Here is a 24,613-nt window from a genome sequence, read left to right as displayed (position 1 = left end):
ACAACAAAGTACACACAAAGTGGCTACTTTGACACAGACTATCTTTGCTAGAAATTCAGACACAGCATTGCTTGCTCTTCATGAGCCTCATAATTCATAAATTCCCAGATTCAATTCATCTCCCTTCCTCAATATTCTAAAGAATTCTAAATTATTATTTTAGTAGCTTATAGCCTAGATTTTCTTCATCTCAATGAAGTGTGGATGCAACACGCACATCTAGTTCATTAGGTACAACTACTAGGTACAGAAATCTGTTATTGATTGCGATTATATATATATATATATATATATGTGTGTGTGTATATATGTATATATATACACACATATATATATATCATACACAGTGATACATATTCTAGATCACTGCTGCAAGAAAAGAAATCTATGAGTGAAAGAATATTACTCAAATAACATAGAAAAAAAAATTTTAGAACAAATATATATATATATATATATGTTACTTAGATTATTTAGGTTGACTGCATTGAATCTTATGTCTCTTTGGTCTAGAAAAGTGCCGTATAACTTTGAAGCTTCCTGTAGCTATGTTTTCTGCTAGATATACAAAAATGTCACAAGGAAACAGTGAATTGAGGCTACAGGCAAGAAATGTATATATACATATATATACATATACATGCACACACTGAAAAGTGTGGCTTACAATCTTAAAAGCTGTGGTCTATTTTCCAAAAATGGCTGTCTAACAATGGAAGGTCTAAGTATCCTGTATTTGTTTAGTCCATGCAGCTAATTGTCTAAACTGATTCAGTATGTATTAGAATCTTAAAAAAGCAAGCTCTATTACCAGAGAAATAATAGATTCACTAAGAGGAAACAGGCAAACGGTGTAAACTTATTTCTTCCTTGTCCTTTATGTAGGTGTGGCTCTGATGAAATGTGCATCTTCCCCACATCAAAAGATTTGGATTAGAGGTGTGTCTTCCCATCTCAGCAATCCAGATTAGAAGTTGGTCTCCCCATTTCAAATGATTTAATTAAGTAAAACTTCTCACAGGTATACCTAGCCATTTGGGTTTTAGTTCTTTCCAGATAAAGCCAAATTGTTAACCATGAATAAATATCACAGAGAGTAAATTATAGAGAAATTCAAGTGATTTATGAAATCTAATCAGGCCTTGTCTTACGTTGGGTTTAAATTACTGTTTTGTAAGAAAACATGGCAGAATGTAGGCAGATATGGTCCAAGAACTGAGAGTTCTACATCTTGATCCACAGGCAGCAGAGGGTGACTATGAACTACAGTTGGCATAACTTTAGCCTATAAGACCTCAAAACTTGCCTTTATAGTGACATTCTTCCTCTAACAAGGGAATGTTTACTCCAGTAAGACCACATATCCTGATTGCACTATTTGCTATGGTCAAGCATTCAAACACATGAGTCTATGGGGAGGCATTACTATTCAAACCACCACAGTATATTCTAATAGTTTTGTGATGATATTTCAAGGCCTGAGAGCCATTATCCACCCCTTCAAAAGTAATACACTAGGCTCTTGGCATTGTGGTTACCTCTTTCCTTCAGGCAAACAGTAATTAATATCTGTATAATTACAGGTTTTCTTGTGATTAGGATTTGGGGGTCTAAGATATTTGAGTTCATCTTCTCTTAGCATCTTCCAACAAAGTTGTAATAATTGATATGAAATAATGTTCTTAAAAATGTAGGTTGTGTAGGTTTCATTAGTTTTACTTTTTTTTTTTTTTTTTTTTTTTTAGTCAAATGAAAAGCTGAAAGGCTTTCTGATGGGATTTCTTCTCTCTCTTTACCTCTTCTTTGGAGATGGTTGAGGGACAGATAATATACTTACACCTTTGAAGTAGAGTCAATGGGCAGGATTTGATAGGCTCACAAAACATTGAAAAGCTTCTTTCTGCTATCAGATCCCTTTGCTTTGGTTCTGTCTGATATCCTAGCCAAGGTTATGTAACAAAACCGCAGCTTTTCTTGTATGCCAAGATTTCTGCAGTAGTACTTTAAATTTAGAATCTTGTGCCATCTAGAAATGTCGAAAAATTTTAAAGTCATCTATTGCTAATTTCAGTTTTCTGCAATTCTTTTTTTTCAATCCTCTTTTCTTATGATATATCAAAAGGTACTCTTAAAAAGTTCTTTAGAAATCTATCTAGCATGGTTTGTCTTTTCAAAGAGTTTTGTTCTGTGTGAATATTGTGGTTTGGATGGGAATGGCCCTCATAGCCTCACGTATTTACATGTTTAGGCTGCAGTTGATGAAACATTTAGGAAGGATTAAGACAATAGTTTTCAACTATCCTAATTTTGTGACCCTTGAATGTAATTCCTAATGTTGTGGTGATACCAACCATAAAATTATTTTTCTTGCTACTTAATAACTAATTTTGCTACTGTTATGAATCATAATCTAAATATCTGTATTTTCAAATTGGTCTTAGGCAATTCCTTTTTAAGGTCCATTTGACCCTCAGATTGAAAACTGCAGAGGTAGGCCCTGTTGGAGGAGCCTTGATGGAAGAGGTATGTCATAGAAACAAGACTTTAAGGTTTTAAAAGTCCAGGGCAGACCGATTCATTCAGCATTCCATTTTTTAATGTATATTGGATTTTTGCCTGCATGTATTCATAGACCACATGAAAGCCTGGTGCCTTCAGAGACACAACATTTACAAGTTCTGCTTCTCATTCAAGGTGCAGCCTGGCTTATTTGGCCCATGTGTGTAGCATCTTTTATGTGTTGAGCCTGAAGGACTTCTTTCCCTATAGGGCCCATTACCCTTTCTAGAAGGAAGTAATCTTTTCATCTTAGACTTTCTTTCCCTAGATGAATTCAGATCCTGGAAAGATGGAACTTCTGATGGGTGGGGTTTTCCCTGCAGCACCCTACTTGTGCAGTATAGGAGGCTTCTCTACAGGACAACTGGTCCCTTTATTAGTTACAGCTCCTTTTACAGCACAAATCACTATATTTTCCTGCCTACAAATTATTTCATTAAAACACATCAGTCTATCAATGTACAGCTTAGTCCTATTCAAGCTTCCAGGATACAGACATAATATATCCAGATTCTCAGCCAGAACATCATGAGAATAGTTCATATTCAAATCCCTAATATTTTTTTTGATTCATTTAAAACCTCAAAAGCTGGTGCTTCGTTGTATACATTTCTGTAAGCATTACTGTCTTCCAAGCCCACATTAGAATGGGCTATTAAACTCTGCTTCCAGCCTTCAGTATCTTCTGTAGTCCAACAGATCAAATACTTTCACATTCATAGAACCGATTTGCTCCAGTTTCTCAAAAGTTATATGTTAAAATTTATCATAGGGATAACCCTACTACTACTACTTATGATTTCTGTCTTAGTTCTGTTTGTTGCTTTGATAAAGTGCCTTAAAGAAAATACCTTTAAGAGAGAAAAGGTTGTTTGGTTTACAACTCCAGGTTGCAGTACATCACTGCAAGACAGTCAAGGCAGCTAAATAAAGCAGCAAGTTAGACCCACGTTCAAGGGCAGAGAGAGAACGGATGCATGCCTGGATTTTACTCTCTGTACAATTCAAGCCCCACCCAGGGGACGGTGCCATTCAGCTTTAGGCTTGGACTTCCATTATGAATTCATGTCATTAAGGCACTCATAATCTACCCCCAGGGAAAACATTCTTTGTTCATATACTTTCCCCAAGAGAGTCTATACTACATTCAGAGCTGACAATTAAAACTTACCATTACATATCCCGGGAAATATAATCTTTCAAAACAGAGAACATTTCGTTTGTTTGTTTGTGAGTTTGTGGTTCCTTTTCTGGAACTATTACAAGTTACTGTGTATACTCCACTAGAATTATCCTATACTAGATATCAGGTGTATTTTAAAATAGGAACAAGTAGTATTTGTAAAATAAATGATTTCTGAAAAGGATTTCTTGAAGTTTATGAAAAGCGTTGATTACATCCCTGTAACCCCACACTTGGAAGGCAGAATCAAGAACATGATGGGTTTAAGACCAGCCTGGAGTGTATGAGAGAGTTTCATACGGACAGGGGCAGTGGGAAAACTCCTGCTCTCTCACCTCACTACTCCCCATATAAACTGCACTGCTAGATTAGTTGTTCTAAAGGAAAGGTTATGAAACAGGTAGTAGCAGAAATACTGCACATAGACTCAGCACAAATTAAATAATGAAAACTTGAATGTCACTTTCTTTAATGTGTACATGAAGCTGACCTGAGAGAGTAATGTTCCAACACTGCTTGCCACGTAAGCATGAGGATTTAAGTCTGATTTCAGGCGCCAATATAAGAAATGCCAGACACCGCGACAAGCTTTTATGATCCCAGTGTCGGGGATGTTGAGAAAAAAAATCCTCAGGGTTAATTGACCAGCTAGCCTAGCATAATAGGTGATTGCCATGCCAACAACAGACCTGTCTCAAAATCGGAGTGGACACCTCTTGAGGAGGATTGACAAGCCAGGTCATATTCAAGATTCTGAGTGTTTGCACAATACTTACATGCAAAAGCACACACATAAAATTACACTCTTCCTTAAATACACGCTTGTGAAAGCTGTTCACATTTTTTGGATATCCCTGTGAAAATATTCACTAGGAAATGGTTTATTTATAGCTTATTACTGGTTGTTAAACTTAATAATTTGGGATGTGTGTCTTATTTCACATATAATTAAATGACCATATTTTACTTATGTTTCTAAAACTGATTTTAAGCTAAGTCTTAAAATTTATCTCATAAATATTTAATTATAAACCTTGTAAATATATTCACTAACTATTTAAGGAAAGGATTCAAAGGAATTATATGTTGTAATTTATATTGCTTGCATATTTATTGAAATATTTTTCATATTCTAATGACAATAAAATACTTAATTCACTTTCCATAAACCATTGCATTATTGATTAAAAGCATTTTGGTGGTGCAGAATGTATTAGCGAGCATTACATGGAGCATATGTATGCAAACATAAATATACAGCCCTTAGAGTTCTAAACCCAAGTCTGTCCTACCTTAACTATTAGTTACAAAGCAGTATTGCCTTTGAAGCGCTTCTTTACTCCTAGAGTTTACATTCTCATCTGAACAATGGGAATGCTAACAACTGTCATATATTCTGTCATGAAAATAAAACTTCCATACAAGTCCCTTGGTAATACTGCTCAGAAAATAAATTTATAATATCCAGTCACATAATTATGACAGATTAATGATCTGAAAACCATGGCTTCCATTGCCACCATAGCATATGACTGTAAATTTAACACTTCAAACTAACACATTTACTGTTTTTTATAGTTATGCATTTCAGAAACCCAACCATGGATTTATCAGCCTGTCAAGACAGTTTCTTTCTGGATCCCACGAAAAGTGTCTATTTCTAAAGTTGTCTAAGTTGCTACCCTTATGCAGAACTTGCCACTGGAGGCCTGTAGTCTCTGTCTCTCTGTAGGATGACAACCCACACTAGATTTCAGCTTCCAGAAGCTGCCCACACTGCTTGGATCACGGCCCTCTCCTTCATCTTCAGAGACAGCCACATCAGTTGGAGCGTCTATCACATTTTTGAGTCCTTCCTGGCTGTTTTTATTCCACACTGTTGCACCCTCTCCTATTTCTTCATTTTCCCTCAGAAGGGCCATCCATATCATGCATAATATTTAATTTATATTGGGGTCTGATTCTTTCATGTTAGCTGTACTCTTTATGTATCATCGAAGGTCACATGTTCTCTGGGTCCCAGACGTCGGGTACATCTATATTTAGAAGGCATTATTCTGCTTTTTATAGCCTTCTAAGAGCCTGTTATACTTAAGAGTTTGACTTGGGTTTCAATTTTAAATAGTTTCCAAATTTGCTCCCTGCAAACATATTTTACTAGCATTAAACTCAGTTTGATAGAGTCAAATGTGGAAGCCATTACAGTAAGGTGGCTCCTAAGACAGTATGCAATGTCGAGGTGATTTACTGCAAAGATGAACAGCCATGCACAGGTATAACAGTAGATTTACATCTCAGCGTATAGACATCCACTCTCATCCATCCATCCATCCATCCATCCATCCATCCATCCATCCTGAAATTCATATTCAGGTCTCATTTCAGTTGTCTCACCTGTTAGTTTTGGGGTCTCCGTAAGGAAATTCTCTTGGAGTCTTGGAGATGTGATTTAGGTAAATTTCATAGATTTTCTCCTCTCATGCTTGTTTTCCTATTTTGTCTCCCATTTTAGATTTTAAAGCTTTCTCTTTTCAGCCAGAAATCAAAGTATTTATCAAAAATATAATTTTACTTGCTAGTTTTTTAATGCAGTTTTCCTAATTAACTTTAGTTCAAAAGAGCCTTGATCTTTCTGTATGCATTTATAGTTACCTCAATTTATTTATCCATGGTTTCATACGGTTTGTTCTCTTTTATCTGTTCCACAAACTCATCCATCTGTAAAGTTAATGGAAAATATGTCTCTTACACACTTGTGACAAAACTGTGCCTATCACAGCTGTCTGCTACCACAGGGGAACAATTTCTTCTTAGATTTCCCACAGCAGATGAGGGAACTAGAAGATTGCCTGGGTTCTGTCAGAAACAAAACAAAACAGATCCCAAGCTGAGTCATACCGAAGAAGTGTTCCCAAGTTACAGGAAGTATTTATGCCATATCTGTGTTCCCACAGGCCAGCTGTAGCTACCTGGGAACAGATGTATTATGCCTTTGCATTCCTTTCTAAATTTTTGTTCAAGATTCCTCTGGCTTACAAGTATTATCCTAGCACAATGTTATCTATAACATTATAGTAGTTTTCACAAGTAAATGGTTGAGTGGATAAATATATGAAGAGGGGATGTTTTCCAGGTTTTTAACACACACATACAAACACACACATACACAGACATACACATACACAAAACAAACAAACAAACAAACAAAAAACAGGAACATTACTGTATAACTGACTACCAAATTATCAGAAATAAAAATGAAATCATGAATTTGTATATAATAATTATGAAAAGATTAACATAATAATTACAAAACATTTACAACTTCTTAGGAACAAAGTTAATTAGCCAACAGTGCTGTACAATGAAAATTATAAAAGCTGATAAAAAATTCGGATGGTATAAAAAAGAGGCAACATCCTATGTTTAGAAAGATCAGGTACTACTGTGAAGTCTTCTCATACAGAAACACATTCTCTTAGTTAGGGTTTTACTGCCATGAACAGACATCATGATGAAGGCAAGTCTTATAAGAACAACATTCAATTTGGGCTGGCTTACAGGTTCAGAGTTTCAGTCCATTACCATCAAGGTGGGAACATAGTGCCATCTAGGCAGGCATGGTACAGGAAGACCTGAGTGTTTTACATCTTCATCTGAGGGCTTCTAGCAGAATATTGGCTTCTAGGCAGCTATGATGAGACACCTAGTTCAACAATGCCACACCTGCTCAACAAGGCCACACCTCCTCCAACAGGACCACACCTTTAAGAGGGTCATTACCTGGGCCAAGCATATACAAACCATCATATTCATCATAAGCCAACAAAAGAGGGAAATCAAAATTACTTTGATTTAATCTTAGAATGGCTACAATTAATAAAATTGAAAGCTCATGCTGATGAAGATATGGAGTAAGGGGTACATTAATCAATTGCTGGTGGGAGTTCAAACTTATACAGCAACCATAGAAATCAATATGGTGGTTCTTCAAGAATATGGGAATTGATCTACCCCAAAAAGCAGCTATACCACTTCTCTTAGTTAACATTACATTGCTATACTAAAACACCATGAACAAAGGAAATGATTTATTTGGTTTGCACTTCTATAGCACTGTTCATCAATGAAGGAATTCAGGGCAGGAACTCAAACAGAGCAGAAACCTGGAAACAGGAGCTCATGTAGATGCCACAGAAGGGTGCTTCTTAGTGGCTCGCTATATTCATCACTTACTTAACCTGCTTTCTTGTAGAACCAGCCTAGGAGTAATATCACCTACCATGGACTGAGACATCCTGTATCAATTCCTATTAAGAAAATGCCCCTCCATCTATAGCTTATGGAGATGTTTTCTCAATTGACGTATATTCCTTTCAGATAACTATACCTGTGTCAAAGGTATAGTTTGACAAAAAAAATATCCAGGACACCACTCTTGGACATATATCCAAAAGATGCTTCATTTTACCATACGAACATGGTACTACCCTACCACAGTTCAACAATGTTCATTGATGCTTTTCTAAATAGTAGTCAGAAATCTAATATATTTTGGATGTACCTCAAAAGAAAAATTGTTAAAGAAAATGCGGTGAAAAAATCAAATTCACTCAGAGATGGATAGAACTAGAAAAAAAAACCAAAAAACAAAAAAAAATAAAACAAAACAACAAAAAACCTGAGATTAATAACAATCTGTGGTGGCATCTCAGAGAAAGAAATATGTGTTATATATTTGATTATGTGTGGATATCAGCTGCCAATGACAACCAAGATATCATTTACAGAACCTCAGAGTATAGTAATAGAATAAGAGACTTGGGGCATGTTAAGAAAATAAAGTAAAAATAGCTATGGATGCATAGGAGAGTCTATCCGCACAATCAAGTGGGGCTGAAAAGGGAAAAGGGAATAAAGAAATGCATATGGGAAGTGATGATGAAATGAAGGGCCATTTGAAGGGTAGTATGGACACCTACTCAAATAGTAGCTCCCTAAAATACATACATACATGAATTGCTCTAAGTGAAATCTCCAAATAATGACAGAGATTGAGTCTCAAAGGATAATCTATTGTCACCAAATGAAGTTTCCATTATAGGGACTGGGTCTCTTCTAATTAAGTTGTTGGCCAAAGACGGAAACCTCAAATAACACAGGTTATTGTCAAGATTATAGATTTCTTTCCACAAACTGATATCAAGACCCAATTGCTGAAGAAAATATCTATATAAGTCATTGAACATGGTGATGTCAAACTAGTGCCTTCATAGAGTTTTCACCCCTCTGCCCTAGTAGTTTTTGTCGTAGTAAAGTACTCTGAATGCTATTATGGTATTCTGCATGCTCTGCAATGCTGTTTTGCTTGCAAGATATGGTTGTAAAATGGTGTTACAAAGCTTGTGGAAATGCTCAACCAATATCTGATCTAACTTAAGACCTACTCTAAAAGATAAAACCAGTGCTAAACATTGTTTATGTGATCTAGAACCTGAAAGTAAATAGCCCAGGGACAAAAGGTAAAACCAAGTAACAGTGTTCATTTAAAAAAAATTGGCAAGGTGGTAGTGGTTCACAACTTTAATCCCAGCACTTGGGATGTAGAGCCAGGCAGGTCTCTGAACTCTAGGCTAACCTAGAATGTGAGTGACAAGACATCCAGGGCTACACAGAAAAACCTTGTTTCAAAAAGCATTAATTAATTAATTAATTAATTAATTAATAAAAATACTGTTCTAAAAATAGTAAAATCAGAAAGAATCACAATAAAATGACTCCTTATGATGTTTTACTATATTCATTGACCAATTCCTTGCTCAGCCGTCATCTAAGAAGATTTCTCTTGTAGCAGATTGAAGAAAATGCGGAGACCCACATCCAGACATTATGTCGAGAAATAATGTAGACTTCAAAACACTCATCTTTAAATTAAACATCTTTATCAATTCCTTTCCCTCATGGCTCAGGGCACCCTACTGAAGAGGACCAGAAAGACTGTAATAGTCAGACGGGATAGAGAACACAAAATGCTTTCCTCTAAATCAACAGGATCAGAGCTCATATGAACTCACAGAGACTAAGGCGGCATTCACAGGGCCTGTAGGGATCAATACCAGGTCCTCTCTGTATATCTTATGGCTTCCATTTAGTATTTTTACAGGATTCCTGAGTGTGCAGACAAGTGGGTCCGATTTATATGCCTTTTCTTGGAACCTCTTCTTTTTTATTTCTTTCATTCAATTTCAATGCATTCATTTTGCTTTATCTTTTATTCTAGATTATATTTTAATTATGTTATAATAATTTTATTATCTCTTGGGAGTCTTTTTATTTACTAATAGGAGATGAAAATCAGTGAATCTAAATTGAAGATCATATGAGGAGGAAGTGGAGTAGAGTGAGGGGAATCAGGATACATTACATGGAGAAATAATCAACAAATATCTGATCTGACTTAATATCTATTTTCAAAAAATAATCAAAGAAAAAAACAATAAAAGACTTGGTGAGCTGTCTTGTCACTAGGTAGGTCACACAGTCTATAGCACATGGGACCTTTTAAAAGGAAATCAAATCATTAAAGTCCTACTCTAAACACTACAAAGGGATACTGGCTTCTACTGTATCTCCTTTTTTTCCTTCTCAACTACTGAAAAGCAAGGGATCTTCTGCATCACATATTTCTGCCATTGTCTCTAACTAACACAAGACCCAGGGAAATTTAGTCAAGTAACCATGATATGAAACCTGGTAGTATGAGTCAAAATAAATAATCATTTCATTATTTCAAGTATTTTGTTACAAAAATGGGAAGTTAAAATATTACCCAAAGCAATCTTTATTCAACATAACCTCCAGCAAAATCAAAGTTCTTTCTTAGATAAGTAGAAGATACAATATAAAATTATCTTATAATTATAACAAAATAAAATATTAAAAAATAACTAAAAAATAAAACAAAAGGAATAAAGAATAAGAAAGGAATGTGAACCTCTTAAAGATATACCACAAAATCCCAGCATTTACACACAAATAGTCGGACATGTACACAGATACAAAGGTAACAAAGTAGAGAGTTTACCAAAGTCTCACCATCTAAAGAAAGTGATTTTCAACAGCATTGTTAATAATGCTATGACATGTCTTTACCCCCAACACTGCGGAAACAGAGACAAGCAGATTTCTCTGAGTTTTGGGACATCATGCTCTACATAAGGGGTTTCAAGGTAGCCAGAGCTATGTAGTGAGACTCCATCTCAAGCAAACAATAACAAAACCAATACAAAATAGAAGGGTGAAAATTTACATAATAGTTCTTGAAAAATAGGAGTCTATATGCAAAATAAGGAAAATGGCTTCTTACTTTCCACCATCTCTGAAAACCAGCTCAAAATAGATTATCAAGTATAAATTTCAAAACAATGAGCCTAATGGAACGAAACATGGAGAAAATGATTCAGGATGATGAGCCAAGCTGATCTACATGAAAATGTGAAAAATACTCAAATGGGACTCATTAAACTAAAACATTTTAACAATGAATTATTAGCCATGAAGTACAGAACATCCATGCTACATTCCACAGACCCAAAGAAGTTAAACAAGAAGTTAGGTCCAAGCAAGGATGCTTGAATCTCACTTAGAAGGGGAACATATAATCATGGAAGGCAGAAGGAGGGAGGGACCTAGGTGAAAGAGGGGAGGAGGAGTAGTGGGGACAGGATCAGGAATGGGGAGAGACACAGAAGAGAGGCCCAGAGAGCCATGAGAATCAATGGAAATCTGCAGCTGCTGGAGTGAGGGAGTCTGGGGAATCTGTAGGGAATCCCAGAAATCTGGGATGAAGGAATAAAGGTAAGATGCCAAAATGTCTAACAGTGGTGATGAAACCTGAAGAGACACCTCCTGAAGGCAGGCAGTAGTAGAGACACCTAGTAGAGGAATAAGGGCACCAAAACACCCACAAACCTTTTGACCCAAAATGTATCCTGTCTGAAAGAAATGCAAAGACAAACATGGAGCAGAGACTGAGAGATTTGAGACTCATCCCAGGGGCAAGTACCAATCCCTAACACTCTTGATGGCACTCTCTTATAGACAGGAGCATAGCATAACTGTCCTCTGAGAAGCTCTACCCACCAGCTGACTGAAACAAATGCAGATTCCAACAGCCAAACAAAGACCCTATGGAAAAGCTGGGAAAGGATTGAAGATGCTAAAGGTGATAAAAAGCCAAGGAAATACTAACAGAGCCAAACAACCTGGACTCATGGGAACTCTCAAAGACTGAGCCACCAACTAAAGAACACACATGGTCTGGACTGAAGCCCCTGGCACATATATAACAGTGGAGTAGCTCAGTCTCCATCACACACTTGTCTGTCTTCAGAAGGAGAGGAAGCCCTTAATACTGCAGAAACTTGATGCTCCCAGGAGGGAGGAAGTCACACCCTCTCAGAGCAAAACAGAAGGAGGATACAGAAGGGACTCTATGAGGGGGTTGTGGGAGGCAGGAGCGTTGGGATGTAAATAAATAAATAAACAAGAAAATCAACATTCTGAAGAGAAAACTTGAATCATGAGACAAAATAAGCTTTATATCTGACAAGTGTTTTACTACCTAAAATGTTCAAGTAACTCTGAAAACACAACAGCAGAAAAATACGCTGACTAAACATTGGGTGGTGGACCTACACAGATACTTTCAAATACACAGTGAACCAGCATGTATATAAAAATTTCAAATTAATCCAAGTTAAAATTTCAGAGAATATTTTCCCTTACGTACTTCCTTAAAAGACAAGTCATGCATAAAAATGTTTAATTTTGTTATTTAAAATATTTTCTTGAGTCTGAAAGGAAAGCTTTTTATTTTTGTTTCTTTATAGAGAAGGTATTATAACTCCTGCTATTTGCATGCGTATTTGTTTTATTTCTGGAGGATTCGGCACAATATCTCTGTGGACCAGCTGATAGGCTGAGTGTACACAATACATAAGACAATAACAGACAATGTTGTGTGTTCTAGGATTGGCCTAAAGCAATGTCATGTTATCCAGGGAGAGGTACTGAGGAAGAGGTACAGAAGGCATCCTGGGTGGACTGTGTCTTTAGGAGATGGTTTCCTTTTCCATTTCCTGCCAGCATAGAAACTGAATCTATTTCTTGGTATTAACATATCTTTCTAGATAGAAAATGACAAATATTCCAAATGCTTAAATGTATTAGCTCATACTTGATAATAAATTTAACAACTTCTGAACCTATCTCAGTGACCAATCTGATTACACAATTGTGTACCTATAGCATTGCACTCTTTAATACACTGTATGAGCATTATCTTTTCAGGGAGCTGCCGTGGGTGGACTATTGAGCATTTTAGAGGAAGTGGTTAAGTTCTATTGCTACATGCATTATTTTCTGATCTTAGACATCCTTTTTTGAATTTTTCCCCCGGTTATATCAGAGGACATTGTTTACATTCAGCTTTTAGGCAGGTTGATCTAAAATGAGATCCTGTGTAGTATAGCCGTAACTCCTCATCCTCAGAGCCTATGCAACCAAAGCAAGCAAAGTACATTCAAGTACCACACCGTGTGATCATATCTCTATCCAAATTAACAGTAGCTACATAACTAAGTCTGGAATCTACTATTAAAAAAGCTCTGACAAAACCAAGATTCAAAGGAGGTTAAATGGGCTTCAGGTGTGCAAAATGCATTTTGAAAGTTATTACAAAGTTTATAGCAGTTTCTTCTTGTTTTCAGAATTTATGTATTTATCAGTTTTGTCTATTGTCTTCAGTGTTCTTTAATGTGAACACATTAGAATGCATCTTAAATTTTGTTCATTTTATTAGTTTACATTAGGGACAGTTTAATTTCTTTAGTGTTTAAATTTTGCTGATTGCAAACGTATCTTGCAACATTATCTCAATTTTATTGGGCAGAATTTAAATTCTGCAGGAATATGCAATTGCAAAGGTTCCAGTTAGCACAATTATCTTTAGCAAAATCAATAGACATGAGCACATAAGACTTTTGTTACAACCTAGATTCAGTACAAGGAGAGATCATTATAAAAATGTATTGCTGAAATTATCCAGCTCAGGATCAGTGAAGGTACAGCTGGCTTTCTGAATGTCCATCCTCTCCTTCTATTTCAGCTATAAGCTATTTTAATTAGAGTAATAGATTTTAACATCAAGAAAATAATTTTACTTGATTCAGTCAAAGTTTTTATTGTCAGGCAAAGTAAACTTAGTAATAAATCTTTTATTGATTCTCAAAAAGCCACAAGAAAATTAAACCCAAAACAAACCAGTTTTGAAAATTAAGAGGTGTTGGGAGAAACTCTACCAGCATAGATTGAGGCAGTGCCTCCAGGCTGATCCTATTAGTAAGAAATAGCAGAATTCTCTGCAGTTTGCATGACCACACAATGTTCGTGTGATATGAGTACATTAAATGAAAATGATAACCTATCGTTTATAGTCTTTTCTTTAAAACAAAATGTTCTTCACTACACTTACTCAGTAAATACTTTTCACCTACTCATATTCCACACTCCACTACATTTTAATAGTTTTCCAAAACAAACTCCAGTGTGATAATGAGTTTGTGCCTCACAGCTCAATAGCTATAGAATCAACATAAGGATTTCCCATTTGCTTAATGTGGATTTTCAGAATATGCAAATAGTTTTATTAAATGAAGGAAGATTCATTGTTTGAATTGCATGAGTAAAATACAATCTAAAAGTAAAGTTTTCTGAGTTGAATTATCAGCATATTTCAAGCGTGTAATGAAACTGCAATTCTATCTTCATTTATGATTAATACACAAGTTATTTTTGAATCTCTCAATAAACAGTCACATGCTTGTGTATGAACTAAACAGTCGAGTAACTCTTTATAAGTCAAAGATAGTTTTCAGGTAATGTAACAAAAATGAGCCATTAAAATCCAATTTCCTGTTGTACTAAAGCACCCCTTTGGATTGAATGATAAGACTCTCCTGTTGATAGTTCAATTATTTCTTTTTCAAATTTATTTTTTACAAAGTTCAGATTTTCATTTGTTGGGGCAACTAATAATATTAAATTAGTTTAAGATGTAAAAAATCGAATAAATTCTCAGTTGTGTACACTTTTTTCCTTATACTAAAATACATTTTTTTACATATTTTATATCCTGGTTATGAACTTCTTCCTCTACTCCTCCCAGTTCCTTTCAACATCTTATCTCCAAGAGGCCCAACTTCTTTCTGACTCTCATTGGAAAATAAACAGGTTTCTAAGTGATTATAAATATAATGTAATATAATATATACATTATATAATATAATAAAACAAAAATGAATGCCACAGAATTGGGCAAAACAAACAAAACCAAAAGAGAAGGCGCAAGAGACAGACACACTTGTTGGAACACATAACAATGACATAGGAACAATAAACATGAAGCTGTTTTTATCAAGAAAGATTATTTTATTTTTTCTAAAACATTTTTCCAGCTCTTGAGATCTGTCCTTAGAACTATTTATTTGATGAATTAACTTTATTGATATATTTTTGCTGAATCATGATCTTTCTGGAATGAAGCCAGACTAATCATGAAAACTTTTTGATGTATTCTTTAATTCCATTTGCAATTAGGGTTTTATTTGTTTGTTGAGATTTTTATACCTATGCTCTTAAGAAATATTCTTCAATTCATTTCCCCTTCCTAGTTTTGTTTAGTTTTGGTATAATACTGGCTTAGCCAACATCATTTTCTAAAGAATATCTAGAACCTATAGAAGTTACTAGAAGGAAAACTCCAACACAAGGATAACTACAGCCAAGAACACAAGAAATAAATAATTTCACAACACAAAACCAAAAGAAAACACACACACACACACACACACACACACACACACTCCCACCAATAACATCAAAATGTTAGTGTCTCTCAACGTCATTGAAATAAATTCCCCAATAAAGGCATAGGCTTACAGACTGATGCAAAATTAGGATCTGTCATTCTGCTGCATACAAGAAATACAAGTTAGAATAAAGATAGACTACCTCAGAGTAAATCCCAGGTAAATATTTTCCAAGCAAATTGACCCACGAGCCAAGCTTGAGTAGCCATTCTACTTTCTAATAAAAGAGATTTTTCAACAAAAAATTAATCAAAAGATATGGGAAGAACACTTCTTATTTGTTGTAAAAAAAACTCCACAATAATGTCTCAAATATAAATATCTAGGCCCCAAATGCAAGGTCATGTAGTAAAAAATATTTAAAATCCTGATGGGGGATTTCTAGCCTTCCTTTGGTTGTTGAGTTCCCAGAAGAAAGAGACACCACAGCATTTATATCTACAATATGTCCTAAACAGCATAATGTCTAGGCAGATGCCTACTCTTCATGCTGTTAGAATATATTTTCCTATTGATAATCCCAAGTAACTACTTACTATTTGCTTTGTTCCATCTGGGCTGGTCTTAACTTGCTCAGGGCCACATCTTTATAGTTCAGCTATCCTATGGTTCCTTTTCCTTTCTCCTCTCCTGCACATTCTTCCTTTATTCCCTTTTTAAAAGTTATGTATCCACTGGTAAAATAAGACTATTCAAGGTAGATTAGATTATATTAAATGCATATCTTTTCTAGAAGCTGTTCTATGGTGGACAATTTCACTGGCACCAAGGAAGGAGGCCAGGAAAGTTTCCATGGGAAGGGAGAGAGAAGAGAGAGGGAAGAGAGAGAAACACAAAGTGGGTGATCAAAGAGAGAATGGGTGGAGAGTCCAAAATATCTGAATTATATTGGGAAGAGCCTCTGGGGAAAGGACTGCTCAGCCCCTGGGCAGAAAAAAAATCAGGATTTGGGACAAGGTCTTCCATGAGGGGACTGAGGGATACCTGGAGCACTTGGAAGCCAAATCTGCTTTGGTATGTATTATATCCATCTCAGTTCCTTGTCCAGCGGTCTGAAACCATATACCCTAAGATAGTATTTAGGGGGTATTCTACCCCACCTTTGCTCCCAAATAACTTTAGGGCATTTCTACTTCTGCTTTAGCTCATTTTAGCTCCTCAATAGATGAAACAGAGACCTATATTTTTATTAACAGCCTGTTGTCAATATACCTGGCATATGTGCTATTCTAACCCTTTAATGCTCCCTATTTCCCAGCAACAAGGTCCTTTATATTCAATCTGAGTCTGTCCTGGCTATCTCTACTCTAGGTGTGCCCTCATGGCAACTCCTCCTGGTCCCTAAACATGGTCTTTCCACATCTTCTCTTTTTTTCCTACTTCTCTCTCCCTTTATGATCTCTTTGGGACATCCACTGTGCTCAGGTATCCTGCTTCCTTTGTTCTGCTCAGCAATAGGCTGATCATCTCTTTATTAATCAATCAGAAATATTGAAAAACCATTTTGGCATAGCATTGAGACCTGTGATGCTTGAACATCCCATCCTTCAGACTCCAACCAGGTGTCCGTGCATAGAGTAAAAACCAGCAACTAAATACACAGTGCACAAAAACAACCTCCAACAATCTCCCTTTATCTAGTCAGACTGTCATGGATTAAAGCTGTTCTTCAACAACAGAAGGAAGGGAATGCCTGAAAGTTCATGAAAATTCAACAACTCTTTACTCAGTGATACTGGGCCAAGGAAGTAATAAAGGAATTAAAGACTTTCTAGACTTCAGTGAAAATTTTAAGGGACCAAACATCACTGAAGTTAGAACCCAGAGTCAGATGGTATCCAAAGACCAAGTACATTTATTCTTCAGAAACGACAAGCATATAGTGATCAACCATTCATAGAAATGATGACCCTAGACAGAGGTCTGCAGGCATTCTTAAAGGGAATTAGAGGAATTTTCTAGAAGGATTAGGTAATCTAAAATTTCATTGTTGGGTTCTAGGGGGTCACTGCTGGTCACTGGTCTATATTTCTATGCCATGAATATTTAACCACAGGATAAGATAGGGCTAGCCAGTATAGATCCTGACATAAGATATTTTCCATTTTTGTGGTTATCCCCATGCTGTTCCTTGGGAGAGAGATTTATGACCTTGTTTCTAGATTTTATGGTCTGTTCCTGCAGCTAGTGTCTTATGGCCTAATTCCTGAGACTCATGATCTGTTCTTGGAGCTATTTTCTTATGGCCTTCTTTTCAAAACCTGGCCAGGCCCTTAAATGGAGACAAATGTGGTTTATGTCATCTTGTCAAAATTCATAACATACCCAAATTCATGGGACACAATGAAAGCAGTGGTAAGAGAAAAGTTCATAGCACTAAGGACCTTTATTAAGAAATTGCAGAGTTCTAATACTAGCAGCTTATCAGTACACTTGAGTGTTCTAGAACAAAATGAAGCAAACACACCCAAGAAGAATAGATCGCAGGAAATAATCAAATACAGGACTGAAATCAATTAACTAGAAACAAAGAGCCACAAAAAAATCATCAAAACCAAAAGCTGATTCTTTGAGAAAATCATCAAGATAGACAAACTCTTAACTAAACTAACTGAAAGGCAGACAGAGAGATCGTATCCACATTAATACAATCAGAAATGAAAAGAGGGACACAACAAAAGATATGAAGGAAGTACAAAAATATCATAGGATCTTACTTAAAAACTCTGTACTGCACAAAATTGGAAGTCTCAACAAATTGACGATTTTCTTGATAGACACCACTTATCAAAATTAAATCAATATAAAGTAAACAACTTAAATGAACCATTAAGCCCTATGAAATTATAAGCAGTCTTTAAAAGGTTCCCAATCAAAGGAAGTTCAGGGCTAGATGGTTTCAGTACAGCATCCTACTGGACTTTCAAAAAAGAGCTAATACCAATACTTGTGAAACCATTCTACCAAATAGAAAGGAGGAACATGTTCAAACTCATTCGATGAGGCCATAGTCACCCTGATATCCAAACTACACATTCAACTAAGTAAGATAATTTTAGACCAATTTTCCCTGTGAACATTGATGCGAACATACTCAGTAAAATACCTACAAACTGAATCTAAGAACAACATGTCAAAAACATTATTTACCATGATAAAGTAAGCTTCATCCCAGGTATGCAGGAATGGTTCAACATAGGAAGATATATCAATATAATTCATCATATAAACAAATTGGAAATAAAATATGAACTTCTTATTAGATGCTGAAAAGGCCTTTGATAACATCCAGATATCCACCACAATAAACATCTTGGAAGTTTCAGATATATAAGGCACATAACTAAACACAGTAAGTGCAATATAGATCCAGCCAATAGTCAGCATCAAATTAATTGGAGAGAAACTTAAGCAATTCCGCTAATATAAGGGACAAAAAAGGCTGTATACCCTCCATATTTATGCACTGTAATACCTGAAATTCTACCCAGAGCAATCAAACAACTAAAGGAGATCACTAGAATATAAATTGGAAGAGAAGAAGTCAAAGAATCAAAATTCATCGATAACATAATACTATATATAAATGACCTCAAGTATTCTACCAGAGAACTCATACAGCTAATAAACACCTGCACCAAGTGGCTTATACAAAATAAACTTTAAAAAAATTATCCCTACTGTATACAAATGATAAATGGGCAGATAATGATATTAGAGAAAGAATTCCCTTTGCAATAGCTACAAGTAATATAAAATATCTTGGCATAACTCTAAACAAGCAAGTGAAAGACCTGTATGACATGAATTTCAAGTATTTTAAGAATGAAATTGTAGACGATATCAGAAGATAGAAAGATCTTTCATTATCATAGATCGGCAGAATTGACATAGTAAAAATAATCATTATACCAAATGCAGTCTACAGAAGCTACCAAATAGAATCTACAGATTCAACACAATTCACTTGAAAATTCCAACACAATTCTTTACAGACCTTGAAAGAATAATGCTCAACTTCATATGGAGAAATGAAAATACCAAGACAGCTGAAACAATCCTGGAGAATAAAACAACTGCTGGAGCTATTACCGTCCCTTAGTTCAAGATGTCCTACAGAGCAACATCACTAGAATCAAATTGAAGACTCAGAAGTGAACCTATGTACCTACAGGCTTGATTTTTGACAAATAAGTAAAAACCATACAAAGAGGGGGAAAAAGAAAGAAACCATCTTCAACAAATACTGAAGGTCTAACTGGATGTCTGAATGTAAAAGACTGCAAATAGATCCTGATCTACTACCCTTCACAAAACTTAAGTCCAATTGGATCAAGGACCTCAACATAAGTACAGTTACATTAAATCAGATAGAAAAGAAAGTGTGGAATAGCTTTAAACACATTGGCATAAGGGACAAATTCCTGAACAGAGCACCGATAACTCAGGCGCTAAGATCAATTAATAGATGGAAGCTAATGAAGGTAAACGGCATCTGTAAGGCAAAGGGAGACAATCAAGAGGCAACATGGTGCTCTACAGAATGATAACATCTTTATCAATCCTATATCTGGCAGAGGGCTGATATACAAAATATATATTTAAAAAAAAACTTCAAGAAATTAGATATCAACAAACCAAATAACCCAATTTAAAAATTGGGGTGCATGTCTAAACAGAGAATTATGAATAAAGGGATCTCTAATGGCTGGGAACCACTTAAAGAAATGTTGACCAATACAGAGGCAGATGCTTGCAGCCAACCATTGGACAAAGCGAGGGGACCCAGATGGAGGAATTGAAGAAGGGACTGAAGGAGCTGAGGGGGTTTGCTCCCCTGAGTGGGGAGCAACAATGTCAACCAACCAGACCCTCCAGAACTCCCAGGGGACTGGACCACCAACCAAAGAGTACACATGGAGTGACCTATGGCTCTATCTGCATATGTGGTAGAGGATGGCCTTGTTGGACATCAGTGGGAGGAACAGCCTTTGATCCTGTGGGCATTCGATGTCCCAGTGTAGGAGAATGCCAGGGCAAGAAGGCAGGAGTGGGTGGGTAGGGCAGCACCCTCATAGAAGCAGGGGGAGGGGGAATGGGATAAGGTGTTTCTGGAGTGTGGGACTGCGTAAGGGTATCCTGGGTCATGGTTGAGCAGGTACTTAGAACCGCGAGATTCTCCGTGAAATTCTGCGAGAGAACTGGCAGGAGTTCGGTCCCTCCCATCATCTAGGATCCTGAAAAGCAGTCACATAGATCTCCATAGAGTCACATAGGCCAGGATACAGGCCTCAGGCCCTAGAGATTTACATACTAATGAAGGCCAGAGGGCAGAGCAAGTTAAACATTCCTCCCCCAGATCCTCCCCTAATCCTCCCCCTTTCTCCCTCCCTATATAACTCGGGACTGCCATGAGTTTTGGGGGGGTACGCCTAGATCCATCTATTATCCACCATGACAATAAACCTTTTTGGAACCAAGGACTTCCTCGTGTTACTGGGGCCTGCCACAGCCAAGGCCCTCAGGCCGCTGGAACCATAAGACTTCTTCCGGAATGTGGTACCTGCCACAGCGGCCTTTTAAATTTTCCCCACACTGGAGGGGAGACCTGGAAAGGAGATAATTTGATATATAAGTAAAGAAAATTTCCAATGAAAGAAAAAAAAAGAAAAATCATTAAAAAAAGGGAAAAAGAAAAAAAGAAATGTTGAACATCCTTAGTCATCAGGAAAATGGAAACCAAAATGACCTGAAATTCTAGCTTATACCTCTCAGAATGACTGTGATCAAAACTTCAAGTTACATTACATGCTGGCAAGGATGTGGAGGGAAACATTTCTCCATTGCTAGCGGGAATGAAAATTGTACAACCACTTTGGAATCAACTTGGTGATTTCTCAGAAAACTTGTAATAGTTCTACCTTAAAACCTGGATAAACAACTCCTGTACCTATGTTGAAAATGATGTTCAACTATACCCTAAGTATGTTTTCTCAACTATGTTCATACTAGCTTTATTCATAATAGCTAGAAATTGGAAACAATCTAGAAGTTCCTCAACAGAAGGATGGATAAAGAAAATGTGCTACATTCTCAAAGTGGAATTTTACTCAGCTATTCAAAACAAAAACTTCATGATATTTACAGGCAAATGGATGGAACTAGAAAATATCCTGAATGAGGTAACCCAGACCTGAAATACAAACAATATGTAATCACTTATGAGTGAATATTAGCCATAAAGTACAGGATAAGCATGCACAAACCCAAAGAATCTTATCAGCAAGAGGGACCAAGGGATGATTCTTGAATATTTTTGACAAAGGAAAATTAAATAGACATAGGGGGTATTTGGAAGAAGGGACTTAGATGAGAGTGGTGATGGGGATGGGAACAGAAGGGATGAAGTGTGGGGAGGACTGAGGGGAAGGAACTGGGAGACATAATTGGAATCAGTGTGTGTGCATTATTTCTGGAATGAGATAGAAACAAAGAACAATGTAAACTCCCCGCAATCTATGAGGGTGACCCTACCTAAGACTTGTAGCAATCGGGGAGAGGAAGTCTGAAATGGCCACCTGTTCTACCCAGATAAAACTTCTAATGGCATGATTAGAAAAAAATCCTAGGCACAAAACCTCCAACACACAATTTATCCTGCTATAAAATGTGCAGCAATAAAGTCGGAGCAGAAATTGAGGGAATAGCTGACCAATAATTGGCCCAACTTGAGACTCACCCCATGAGGGAGACCCACCACTATGACAATGATATTCAACTATACTTGTGTAATTGTTGCTTGTATTTGCTAAGTTGGTGGGATGAGATGAGAGTCCTACCTAAGCTTTTAAAATACCATGTTTGGGCTGAGTCCAGAGTGCTTCTATCTCTGTTCTAATTACCCCTCAGCCTAGGTTTAGAAGATCTAGCCACCATTTTCTACAAGCCTCTGCCTTGAAGGTTTCAGCTTAAGCCCCCACCCCCAACCTTCTAGCCTAGCCCTAGAATATTTTAGCCTTTGAGAATTAATGCTGAATAAACTTATCCTCTCTAGCTCTATCTGAACTCTGGTTGAGTGTTTCAACTCAGCTGTTCTGGCTCAAATTTGTCTCCAAGTTGAGTGATTCAAATAGACTTCTCTCAGCTTCTGACTGAATTGCTCAGAAGCAGTTGGAATATCCTATCTCTGACTAATTCTGCCAAACTGTTCTCTGATTGGTCACTTTGTCTGCCCCTCAGTTAGCTGTCATTGCCTGAGATTAAAAGTGTGTACTAAAGATGTGTGTGTGTGTGTGTGTGTGTGTGTGTGTGTGTGTGTGTGTGTTGCAGCTAAAGGGATTAAATGTGTAAGTCTGTAGTTTAGAAATTTTCCATAGAAACCAAAGATCTTTGGATGTGATCCCTTGCCAGAGCAGCTGTGTTGCTGGATTACAATTAAGCTATATACGTGCATTCAGGAGCCTAGCACAACTGTCATCTGAGAGTTTCTATCACCCTGCAGTTGATGTAACCAGAAGCACAGACCCACAGCCAAACAATAGGTCAAGCTTAAGGAATGTTGTTCAAAAGGAGGAAGAAGGATTTAAGGAGCCAGAGATGTCAAGAATACCACAAAACCTACAGAATCAACTAAGCTGACCCATAGGGACTCACAGAGACTGAACTGTCAGCCAGAGGGCATTAACAGTCTTAGACCCTCTACACTTCTGTTACAGGTGTGCAGTTTGGTCTCCATGTGGTACTCCTAACAGCAGGAGTAACTGTCTTTGTTACCTGTCTCTGGATCCCTTTCCCCTAACTGGACTGCCTTGTCCAGCCTCATTAGGAGATATGCCTAGTCCTACTGAAAGTTGATAGTCTAAGGCAGGTTGATAGCCACAGGAGGACTTTACTTTTCTGAAGAGAAAGGCAGGATAGATGGAAGAAGGGGAGGTGAGAGGGAGGGACTGGGAGGAGAGGATGGAGGAAAATCTGTAATCAGGATGTAAAGTAAATAAATTTCTTAATAAAAAAGAATATCTAGGGAAATACTAAGATAAATGTTCACTTTTTTATGCTCAGGGAAATATCAGTCAAAATTACAATGTAGTATCACTTATATCAAAATAATGTCTACCATAAAAAGGATAATGTTAACAACTTCTTGTAAATATGTGTAGAAAGGATACATAGACCCATATCAGAAATGAAGGCATTTCTGTACCTATTGTTGTTATATAAGCACTACATTAGAAGAATGTTATGTGAGTAGCTAAAAGTATTAACTTATCCATGGTTATTTATGATCAAATTTAACTTATAGTATGTACTGGCTGATTATACATCTATTTGATACAAGCTACAGTCATCAGATAGGAAGGGGTTTCAACTGACAGAATTACTTCTTATGATCAGGCTTCAGGAAAGCCTGTAGGGTATTTTCTTAATTAGTGATGGATGTGGGAAGCCCAAGCCTATTGTGGGTGATATCTCCCTGAGATGGAGGTCCTGGCTTCTATAAGAAAGCAGACTGAGCAAACCATGAGGAGAAAGCCAGTAGTCAACGCCTCTCTGCATTAGTTCTTGCCTCTAAGTTTCCTCCCTCCTTGGGTTTCTGGCCTGAATTTTCTCTGATAAACATGATGACAAGGCATACTCCAAACAAATCATTTCCTCTCAAGTTGCATTTGGTCACGGTGTTTCATCCAAACAATAGTAACCTCCATAATGAATGAAAATTTATTTATTTGCAAATATATTATTGCCTTTATTAAAGTTTTGTTTACTTTTTTGTGCACAGACTACTTTTCAAAAGTTGCATTTTTCACTCTTTTTATCTTTTCTAGTATTTTAAGATATATTTATATATCTACAGATAGATAGATAGATAGATAGATAGATAGATAGATAGATGATAGGTAGATAGATAGATGATAGGTAGATAGATAGATGATAGGTAGAT

The sequence above is a fragment of the Grammomys surdaster genome, unplaced genomic scaffold, assembly GCF_004785775.1.
Source record: "Grammomys surdaster isolate TR1022 unplaced genomic scaffold, NIH_TR_1.0 65, whole genome shotgun sequence".
In the NCBI taxonomy this organism is placed as follows: domain Eukaryota; kingdom Metazoa; phylum Chordata; class Mammalia; order Rodentia; family Muridae; genus Grammomys; species Grammomys surdaster.
The sequence above is the reverse complement of the archived record's forward strand: the minus strand, read 5'-3'. Positions refer to the sequence as shown.